This window comes from Manduca sexta, chromosome 23 (genome assembly GCF_014839805.1).
Source record: "Manduca sexta isolate Smith_Timp_Sample1 chromosome 23, JHU_Msex_v1.0, whole genome shotgun sequence".
NCBI lineage: Eukaryota > Metazoa > Arthropoda > Insecta > Lepidoptera > Sphingidae > Manduca > Manduca sexta.
In genome coordinates this window covers 788,815-800,310 of record NC_051137.1, presented here as the reverse complement: position 1 = coordinate 800,310, position 11,496 = coordinate 788,815, and positions in this window count along the sequence as shown.

Below are 11,496 nucleotides of genomic sequence, written 5' to 3'. Positions count from 1 at the left end.
GCTCGCCGCCTATTACATCATGGGACGGAACACACTTGGCGAAGAGTGAGTGCCTTGGTTGCGCCTCTGCACAATGCATACATACCCTTTGATAAATGCGTGATGTATCTTTGATTGTTTTTTAACACATCGTGCTAAACCAGTCTTAGTTTTGTATTAAAAAGTCCAGGGTAACATGGCATACAATCAATGAAATATGCATTAATCTGACGAACGTCAATGTATGTATCATATTTATTATATGCTGTACATACCCTGAGATCCTTTTTATACTCGTTTACGCTAACGTTATGAAACGATGGACTTATCATTGCGATATATAATTTCTATACTTTTTGTTGTTTTCTATTAGCTCTATCAATTATAGAAAGGTATCTTGACGAGGGCCCCTGTCTATAGTCACTTGTCCGTGATGGACTATTAAAACTGGATAGCAGTACGCCCGCCAGACAAGCCTATAAACACATATCAAGCCCGGCTTGAATTTTGAACAATAAAAAATGTGTAGCATTCATTCTTTGTCTTCAGACTTTAATGGCGAAGGGTCCATATAACCCGATTCCTGTCCGCTTCCCTTTCGTAATTATGTAAAACCGAATTATTATTACAACAATTTGTAGACAACATTCATGCATATTAGTATCTAAGTATACAGGGTCATTTTGACATTGCGTTACTAAATGAAACCAAATACTCATCTACTTAAAAATAACACTTTACAAATAAATTACTTGAACTGGAGATGTATAATAAAAAAGTGTAAGTTTCGAACAAAATAAATATTAATAAAAAGTAATTTTAATTATACGCACCCTAATGCCACTACTACTACTAAGAGAATTCTTCGCAGCCACATGATATTTTTAGCCAGAACTTACTCACGCACACGCCATATTCGCTTTAAACAACAGAATGATCAAAAAATCAGAAAACTAAAACCAGGATTTTTGGTGAAAATATTTGTTACTAATGGTTGATTTTTGGCACAATGTCAGCGAAGGTGAAGACGAGTGTGTGGTTTCATGTAGGAACGCAATGTCAATGACCCTGTATGTTGTGTCGGATTCCCTTTCCGAAATGGTCAACCGTCACTGTACCCTAGTGGTTACACTGCCTTCCAGCCGTAACCCAGCTAAATATATCGCTGAGGACAGAATCCAAACTCATCGCCGTCCGATAACCGCAATCGAGCTATGCCCTAATTGAAGTCCGCCCACGCGCTCCTTTAGCGTGTTTCTACTGTTATAAACGGACCCTGGCTGTGTTGGAAATGGAAATCTATTCCAGCTTTAAATGCGAAAGTCTGTCTGTTTGTCACTGTGATATTGCTAAACCGCTTTTGATGTGAACTTCCATCTCTATGACCATTTTTGAGATCCAGTAAGCCGTTATTGTAATTCTGGCGACTGGGGAGGAACCAACGTTTCTCGTTAGCTGACATTGATTCGAACTGCATCTATTTGGAATTAGGTAAAGTAGAGTTTTGCCGCGCCACCATAAAAAATCCCGAAACCAATAACACAGTATGCACAAACTACACACGTTTGAAACTATAAAAAACTTCCTGACCTTTTTCCACATATGGAACAAGCACATCCTTGTTATAAAAACCAGCATTTGTAAAAGATTGATTTACACGATAACAGCTTATTCATGCGAGCGATGTGTGTTGAGACTGAATGAAGCTCGTTTAAGCTTTTTTGTGCGTAGTACGCCGCTACGCCGGCAGTACGCTACGCAGGGATGAGATAGGGTTCACGCACACTACGCGCCACGGCGAGCCGCGCCGTAGCGACCGTAGCGACCGTAGCGATCGTAGCGATCGTAGCGAATATAGCATGTAGCGCGCTACCGTCTTGAAAACAGTTGGCAATACAAAGTATATTTATTTGTTTATAGCTAGGAAAATTCAATTTGTAGATTATAGTAGGTACATTATTAAACCAACTACTTCATTTTCTCGGTTATTGATATGGCAACTATGATAAATTACATTCGTCGCGTAACGATAGTTATAAACGAGAAAACGAGCTGTCCAGTCTAGACTTTCGTTTACACATGAAAAAAACACTGCACTCCGCTAATCACCCTAAAGACGTTAATTCATTTCCCATAATATAAATAATTATGTCGTTCTGGTTTGCAGGTGATAAGTGTGCGCCAACATAAAGGAAGTACGCAATGACGAGGTAGGAGCGTGCGCCGCATTGGCACTCGGCGCACGTACGCCGACGCGCACAGATCCGTCAATCATGATACAAATTATTTCGGCTCGTTTCTCGCGCGACAACCGTTGAATGAAAAACGCTGAGTGGATGTGTTTTGGGTGTCTGAATTCTATGGGTTCATTCATTTCTTTGTTTGCGTCTTCTGTGCCTTCTGTGAATACACGCCTTTATACCTGCAGAGATAGAGGTGTAGTACACTGCTTCAAGATTTTTGTCATTAGTTGTAAAAGTTGACGAGTCTGTCGTCATGTGGAAAATTAAATTCTCAATAAGGTATTATTTGTATTTGAAAATGAAGGCTTGCTGGACTTGAGGCCTGATGGCTTTTCAATCTTTGATGGCGTTAGAGAAGAATGTGTTAATAATTTATGCAGATTTTTATGTCTTAAATCTGGGCGGCAGTTTTCTATGATGTACTGCGCGGATTACTCAAGGATTTGAAACGAGGGATCGGTTTTAAGTCCTACCATAATCTAGTAGATTTTTTTCATGTATTTTTTATCACTTAGCTCACCAAGCATGTAAGTCGCTCTCCGGATCGTTAGTATTTTAATGGATTTCGCCACCCTCACCCTGATTTAAAAAACCCTTGAAAACCTTTCATATTTTCATACAAAATTGTGAAATACAAAGCCATAGTCATAACCCACCATGAAAGTCAATGTGGTGGAAACGCCAGCCGTTGGGCACGTGTTCTGGTCCCGGAGTCCCGCCGGGTCCTGATTATCCACGTCGCCGCGCCGCGCCCGCCCATAATACGACCCTCCCAGGGCACCTTGATATTACTTATCGGCGATGGATGGAACCGTCCCTTTGATTTGTTTGCTAAACGGATTTTTATTCGCACCAGTTAAGATAACGTGTTTTTGAAATGTTGTTAGGTTTTAATGGTATTTTGGGATTCGTAGCAAGCTAAACTACTGAAACTCCTGAAAAACATTTTTTTGCGAGGGTTGGTCTGAGTACTGTACCGTGAACTTTTCTTCTATCAATCTTTTAATCCAGCTTGAAGTTACGCTGTTCCGTCCGATGCCTTTTAGCCTATGAAAACAAAAGCTGAGACGATAACTTTGTTTTCACTCAAGAAGATAGAAGACAACTTGTAAGAAATAAGTAATCATAACCTTATACCAAGACTAAGAACCCGTTCACATGAGAAGCATTAGACGCGAGTTTATAACTGCACGTATTTTGACTGGTGCGAGACGGCCGCTAGTACATTAGTTGTTAACGCGCGTCTAACACATTACATCTGAACAGGGTCTTACGCCCCGGCTCCGTCCAACAATAGCATAATGTGAATCATAGTTACGAGGACATAAAAACGTTTTAGTGTTCAGTTTCATTCACTCAACACAATAAAAATGTCGTAAATTGTCTTATAAAGTCAAATTTGGCAACTATTCCCGTGGGGTTGTGCGCGAGATTAGGGTTATGTGGCGTTTCATATTTCACGCGTCGTGGATATAATCATATTAATACGTCTATATCGATTAATACTTTTTTTTTTAGATACTATATGTTGCGCATGTTTCGCTCCGAAGAACAATCCCGTCTGTACTATTCTGGAATGTATAATTACATGGTCCGTCTGTGTCAAAAATCACCGAAAATTCTTCCAGCGGTTTCTGAGTTTACTTTAAACAAATATCTGGATAATAATATAATAATTAATTATAATTTTAGAACGAAGAGTGACCTGTGTAAAAAAGATACTATGAGTATGCTGTATAGGTAAAAATGAAGTTCTCAGGTGATCCAACAAAAAAAAAATAATTGGTTAATTATGTGATTCACAAGAAATATAAATATTTCGCTATGTATTCATAATCGAACCAGAAACCTTTCAGCGGTTCGCAAAACCCATATATAAGTTTTGGGTGACACGTACGATAATCCCTCCGGCTTTGCAATCGGGAGAGATCATTTTTACAGCCACCATAAAGTGTATGGAATTCCATAAAATGGAATACTATCCCACGGGAGCGTTCATGGATTTGTGAATTTACGTTTGGGGAAAACCTTTTGTATTGTAGTTTTACAATACGTCAGAAGTTCCAACGCTTGAATTGAAAACAATTCGCCTCATAGCAGAAAAGAAAAAGTTTGTACTCGAAATGAAGCCTAAAATCTGCACAAATTGAAAGAATTCGTAAACAGCATTTAAACTCAAATCAAAATCAATTAAATTAACAATGCGTTGTTAGAATTTCACCGTCAAAAAGTTTATGAAAGAATTTCGTAAGCTACAGAATGCGACAGTAAATTCATATGATATACATACAGCACTAACGAAAGACAATGCGTTATATTATGCGAGTTCTTTTGACTACGTATCAATGCTTTGTTAATTTCTGGCATCAAATACTATATTAGCGCTATATCAAGTTTAAATAAGTATAGAATAGCCTGCAGTCAAACACGTATCATTCTGTTAAAAACAAACATAATTGTTCCCATTTTAAACTTTAAAATTATAGGCCAGCCAAACATAGTAAAGCCCCGTCCACATTAGTTCCGAGTGTCGATAACACAGGAGTCGGCATTCCGCGGCGTGTGTGAAATGTGCACTTAACTTTATAGCCTGCTAGGTGTTGAATTCCTCCCGAAATGTCTCACAAGTGGCCGCAACGGATGGCCACGCGTTCCCATGTTATGGCCCGACGCCAACTTACACCATTTTTACCCTCATGAATTCTGCCTCTGGTTATGTTCACTGAATTTATTGTGGAATTTTGAGGTTATGTAGTGCGCGGTAATTTTACGGTTATGTTAATGGACCTTTAAGAAGTGTCTGTTGTAAACAAAGTCAAACGTACTTCTGGATAAAGATGATGTTAATAGAAAGAAACATTCGCACAATATACTGGGATGCACACAAACATTTAAAACAAAAATACATAGAGAGTTCGGGCAACATGCATACCATGATACTGCCGGAAAGATCTAAGTTTAGGACTAAATGGCAGGCAAGGTGTGCCTGGCACTTATTTTCAACTGGAACCTTCAATAATAGGTTATGGATCTACTCGTTACTTTGCTTTTATATAAAAAAAAAAACTAATAATTATTTGTAAAATGGCGACTTGTATAAAAGTTAATTCTGGCATATTGTTTGTGGATTATCCTTCGTGCATAAATGCTTTTACTAGTTCCTACGTTACGAACCGGCGCAACCGAGTTGAAGTGGCCAATGTTTACTTTGTTTTTCTAAAAGACTGTCATCTCTGTTGACCTGGCACATGCTGTGGACAGTCCACAGACTTGAGTCTACAGCGCAGCTCCGCCCACAAAGAACGGCGTGACTGAAACTAGTATCATTAAATGTGGTTTCTTCCAAAGCTACATGTAAAATGTAATCTCTTAAATTAAGATTTTTCATTGTGGTCGGCGTAAAGAGACAAAAAAATTCTACAATTTTTAAGAAGCCTTTTTACTGCAAGGAAACAAAAAGTAATACATTAATTAAAATCTGCATTGTTTAAAGCCAACACTACGCGCGGTAAGGGCGAGGGCAGACGAACGACATTATCTCTAGTGATTCTATTAAAAGCGGATACAACTCTGTATATTGTTATTGTTTATGTCGTTAACGTCTTCTGTTAATGTCTTGCAAAACCCTTGAGCTATCATACGTGCTAAATACGATCAATACCGATAATAAATAACGCCGAAAGTTTTCTTGCTAACTTCTATTCTTTTATACACATTTATCCCTGGAAAAAAATACCGCTACTTTGCTGCGACCATTGGTCCCTCATTATTCAGTGGTCATCACAATAGTCAATGATTAATCGAACCAGGATTAACCCGTGTAGCCGCAGCCTAAGCCCGGCGGAGCGTCACGCGTCCCACACGGATACATGTGAATGCTATGCGACGCGAGCGACGCCGCACAAAGGCGTTAGCGACGCCGGCGGACCGTGCCGGAACTATAAAAACAATTTATGTAACACTAGCCACGAGCCACGCCGGACTTCATGGTTTGTTTCTTATGCTGGCTTGTTTTGATTTGATTAATTTTTCCTTAGCTGATAGTACTATTACAGTTTTTATATTGCTAAAGGATGTAAGGACGCCCTAAAAAGGATAAAATACACGTCGCATAGACTACTTTCAGAAAAGTTCGGTTTGTGATATCCTGTCAAAACAATTACACTGATTTAGGAATTAGATTAAGACCGGCATATAAATTATTATTATTTATTGATGAAAATCGTATGACCATATTAATAACGAAAATGAGTATCTTTTTTTTTATTATTTTGAGTGACGAGACGAACTTGCCCTTCGCCTGGTTGTAAGCGATACGACCGCCCATAAGCAGAAGAAACACCATCCAACCTTGAATTACAAAGTATTGTTTAGTATTCCACTGCGCTCGCCATCCTGAGACATGAGGTGTTAAGTCTTATTATGTCTATACTAGATATTTCGAGATCATTGGCAATTTAATTTAATTTATAAATATATTCGTGTGCACATAGAATAAAACGCTATAAAATTTAAGCGATGTAATAAAATAAATACTTGGTTGAAGAATTCGGAACTTGGGTATGTTCTATCGAGATTGTAAGTATTCATAGAAATTATGCAGTTCATCTAAATAGGGTAAGTCTATTCTTAGCTCGCGCTCTTCCTTGCTATAAACTTAATAAAAGCTGTTTAGAATTTCAAATTATTTGCCCCGTATAATAATAATAATACATATTGGAGCTACGTGTGTTTACTATAAATAAGTGTTGTATGATTACGCTAGTATCGTTATTGTGTAGGTAAATGCGTAACTAGATCATCTGCAATTGCATGGTTTTAGACCAATGTGGTAGAGATCTCTTTTTGGGTTTTAGATTTTTTCGAAAACCTTTTGGGTCCGCTGGCTTGTAACCATCATAAGGAATTTCAAAACCGAGCAACTTACGATTACTAGTAGACAATCATGCTAGAAAAGAAGAATACAGTAATCCTCATCTATTATAAAATAAAACCTCCTCCCCGCCTCTGTCTGTACGCGGTAGATACGATCAAAAATAAGAACAGATTTTCTTACTATTTTTACAAATAGAAGAAGTGATTCAAGATTAATATTTTTTGCTTATGGTAAGACATATTTTATATTCGCCCGGATAGCGACCACCGTACACAAGGTTTAAAAACCCGCCTTAGTGGCCCACGTAAGTGTGACGCGTTCCGGGATCAGCCTGTGTTCATCCAGTTCCAAAAGGCCGGCATAATTGTGCCGGCTGCCGAAGAGTTATCATCTCTCGTTAGTCAACATTCTATTGGACGCCATTCCAAACCTGCTGGTGATGATAATAACCATTACGTGCAATCGGGCCAGTTTGCGCCCATATAAAAAATGTTTATGTGTATAATTCATTAACGTTATATATGACAAAAAAAATCGTATACAATATACATCCTCTGCTACCCGCGCGTAGCCAGGTGGGTCGTTACTTTAATATTTTGAATGACTGTTCCATGGATTTCGCACCGGTTTCGAGCTTACAAAGACTTGCCTACTATTACTGATAAGTAGACCGCTGTAGACAGGCTGATCCTTTAATTGAGTGGCTGTTAATTGGAGACGCAGCGACAGCGACCGACCGAGATACGAACCTGGGCGCGCCTATCTCAATTACACAGCCCATATACCTAGCACCGTCTAGTATCCTTTAATCACAGGTTAAATAGGTGTTGTATGTGAAGTGTTTTTAGATTTGTTTCTTAAGGTTCTCGTTCTTTAAGCACCTGATTAATTTGTGAGTGTTGCTGGAAACTGTTGACGTTTCAAATTTAAATTCATAAGGAAGTAAGATATCGATGCCAATATTTACTGTTTTCTACCATTTATTATTGATTGCATATATTTTATTAGTATAAGACTTTGATCATCTTTATTAATTTATGTCTAATATTGGTATTGTATGGTTCTGTACTGTGCTCTTCATGTTTAGTGCTTGTAAGTAAAATGTCTTCAAGTTGCAATAACTAATATCTGTATAAAGTGTGCGTCCCTACTTACTTTTTTTTCTATGTGTTCGGTAAAGAGACCCTTCTCCACCTGATGGTAACTAGAGTGGGGAATAGAATGTCTACTGACGGAAGATTACCACGGATTACCCCTCGGCAGTCGACGCAATTACGCCGGCCTGTTGGAATTTCGGATCTCGGAACGCGATATGAAATGTATCCTACCACCAGCAAATATTACATTCAATAAGAAGTCACAAATCACCATTTCCATTAAGTGTTATAAGTCATAACTCACACTATTTTGTTAATTTCTATCTTATCTCATAATTAGAGATGTTCTAAACACTGATTAGTTTAATCACTGATCACAATGCATATTGATAAGGCATTATATCTGAAGTGATACATCAAGCAATTACATTTTGTTGTTCTATGCAGCTGAACAAACAGAACGACACGCTGTAACACAATTAATCCGATTAATTAACGCAAATTACCGGATTAATCCTATGTTTGATTGGATTAAAATGCAATATGTACTGCAAACAACCTTCGTACTTAGGACTGTTTGCTGTAGAGACATAAAGATGAGTGTCAACAAGCGTAATATTGATATATTTTCAAGCTATGGAGTGAGTATGCACATGTAATTTTGTAAATCTTTGATATTCTTGGTAATAGATAATATTATAATTTATTTTGCCTGCGGCATCGTCCGCGTGTAAAAGCTTTTTCAGGATAAAAGTAGCTTATAGAACTCAGGAGTAATGTAGATTACTATTAGTCAAGCATTTTTCAAAATCGGTTTAGTAGTTCCTGAGATTAAGGGGTACAAACAAACAAACTCTTCAGCTTTATATAGAAGTATAGATAAGTTGAAATATTATTTGTTAGTCTCTAGTATATACTACGTATATTGGTAAGTTTTGTTTATATATCTAATTATGAACCCTTTTTGGGATACAATGTAGTCTAGATTATTCTGAAAAAGTCCCTAACAATAAAAGCCGCGTCAAAGTTACTGCAGCTGTTTTGAAAATTAGCCAAATAAACAGACGACTGAATATTTTTTAAAGTTCGCGAGAAACAGCCACGTCGTATCGTATCGGATCGTGTCGTGTCAGTCCTATGCATTTGACGTTTAATACTTACATATAATTTATAATAAACGATCCCAAACTCAATCTTTAATCTGATGCCGAGAATAAACCAATCAAAATAAGCCATTTGTAAGCATGTCAAAAATACTTTATTCTGAATGGTCCATTTTTGAGATAGATCAAAATAGCGATTGAAAATTGCGATTAAATTTATAAAAAATCAAGCCTTTCTCGTGACATAACTTGCAAAATCATCAGTAACTCAAAAGTAATCAGTAGCAATGACGTCATCACTGACAAATGATGTAATAGTAAATTATCAGCGGGCTCGTCGGCCCACATTCTGGTTAACCGGCTAATGGCGGCCACATTTAGCCGCCATTACTCCCGCCTCATCGGCCCAAACTCACATTTATTTTATGTGTTAAATATTTTTGGCATTATGAGCGTTAAGGGGGATTCCTTTTTTGTTTGTATTTTATAAATGTGTTGTGTTGAGGGGATGCTTGATTAAAGAATTTACGTCTATGAGGGTGAGGTTTTTTAATGGTATATTTAATATCAGACGAGAATATCTTATGAAGGATAAACAAAAAAAAATATAGGGACCCGCGTAAAAGAACATATAGCTGACGTGAAACACCAATGCTCGACGAAGTCTGCAGTCGCTGAACATTCTGAAGGAGGTTCCAATCATTATTTGCGATTAGACAAGCCACAAATCCTTGCCAAAGAACACCGATTCCTGTCTAGGATGATTCGCGAGGCTATTGGAATTAAAAAACACCCAAATTTCAATAGGGAAGATGGTTGAAAACTTGCACAAACCTGGGATCCTATTCTACATTTAATAAAATCGGATCCCAAAGAACGGTTGCCAGACCTCAAGATACTGTGAGCTCATTCTGGGTAGATCGGACCGTCAACAGCTAAAATTTTAAAAAGTTGTATATTTGTAAATTGTAGGTAGATATTGTAACTTTGACTTTATGGATGAACAACACCTCAGTCCCCCCCGTGACCTGAAGGCTGCAAAGTTTTCTAAACGTTGGGAGTAAATAATAATATAAAAACCGCGAAAAAATCCGTTAAATATTTTTTTTTTCAATGAGAATATCTTAGGTGAAATTTAAGCGTAATTACATTGAAAAATTAGCACTTTTGGATCCAAAGTTAGCTCGAACATGGAATTTGTATGATTCCTTCAATATTTTTTTTGTTTATTCTGATACAACGAATGTCTCGATGTTACATTTCTTTTGCTGTGTCCAATATAAGTAATCCAAGTCACTTCCGCTGCTACGCATTAGTCAACTTATACGTCGAAAGTGTTTTTCTAAAATTTTCCCCTCACAAATATAATTTAATAAAATTAGATCATCCCTCGTCGTTATTAGAGTTTCCAATCAGCCCTGTTTACTCAGGGGAGGTTATCGACATCGGGCTTAAAAACAAAATTAATAATAACTTGTATTAATCCAAATCATCTGCAGATATCTACAAACGCTTTGTGCAAACAATTTTTAAATATGTTTTTAAAGTTCAATACTTTAGCAAAAAATAAAATACAAGACAAAAGGAATGATTTTAAATATTATTCCATTTGTAATTTTACATGTATTTTAAAACAACTGAATGAAAAAAACCTCTACATGGTAAGTGGTAAATGAACAACACTGAATGTACACTTTGAATGACAAAGGTTTATAAGTAGGATAATTCATTTACTGCACTGCAAAAGAGTATTTCAATAGAGATGTTGAAGAGGAAATGTAATATAACGATAATAATTAAGCTCTTTTTTAGTATTTATGTGGTTTATTTGTGTATATTAGTAAAAAAAGTGATGGTTTTTCAGAGCTTTGGTTGTTCTTACTGAATGATTAATGATAAATAGTGAATGAGTAATAGTAAAAAAAGTGATGGTTTTTCAGAGCTTTGGTTGTTCTTACTGTTGATACTGAAGTATACCTATATTTTATTTAGCTGCATAAAACTTGTGTTTCAATTAATATTATTAAGAGATATAAGCAAATTATGAAGATTGACTTAAATATTTGTATCTAAATATATATACTGTATTATTGAAACCAGTTTAATTCATACTGCATATCAGTGAGAATGCGAGGAGTGTGAACCGTGAGGCAACATTGCCTGTTGGAATTGCCGGGATGCGTGAACTAGCGCGGCGG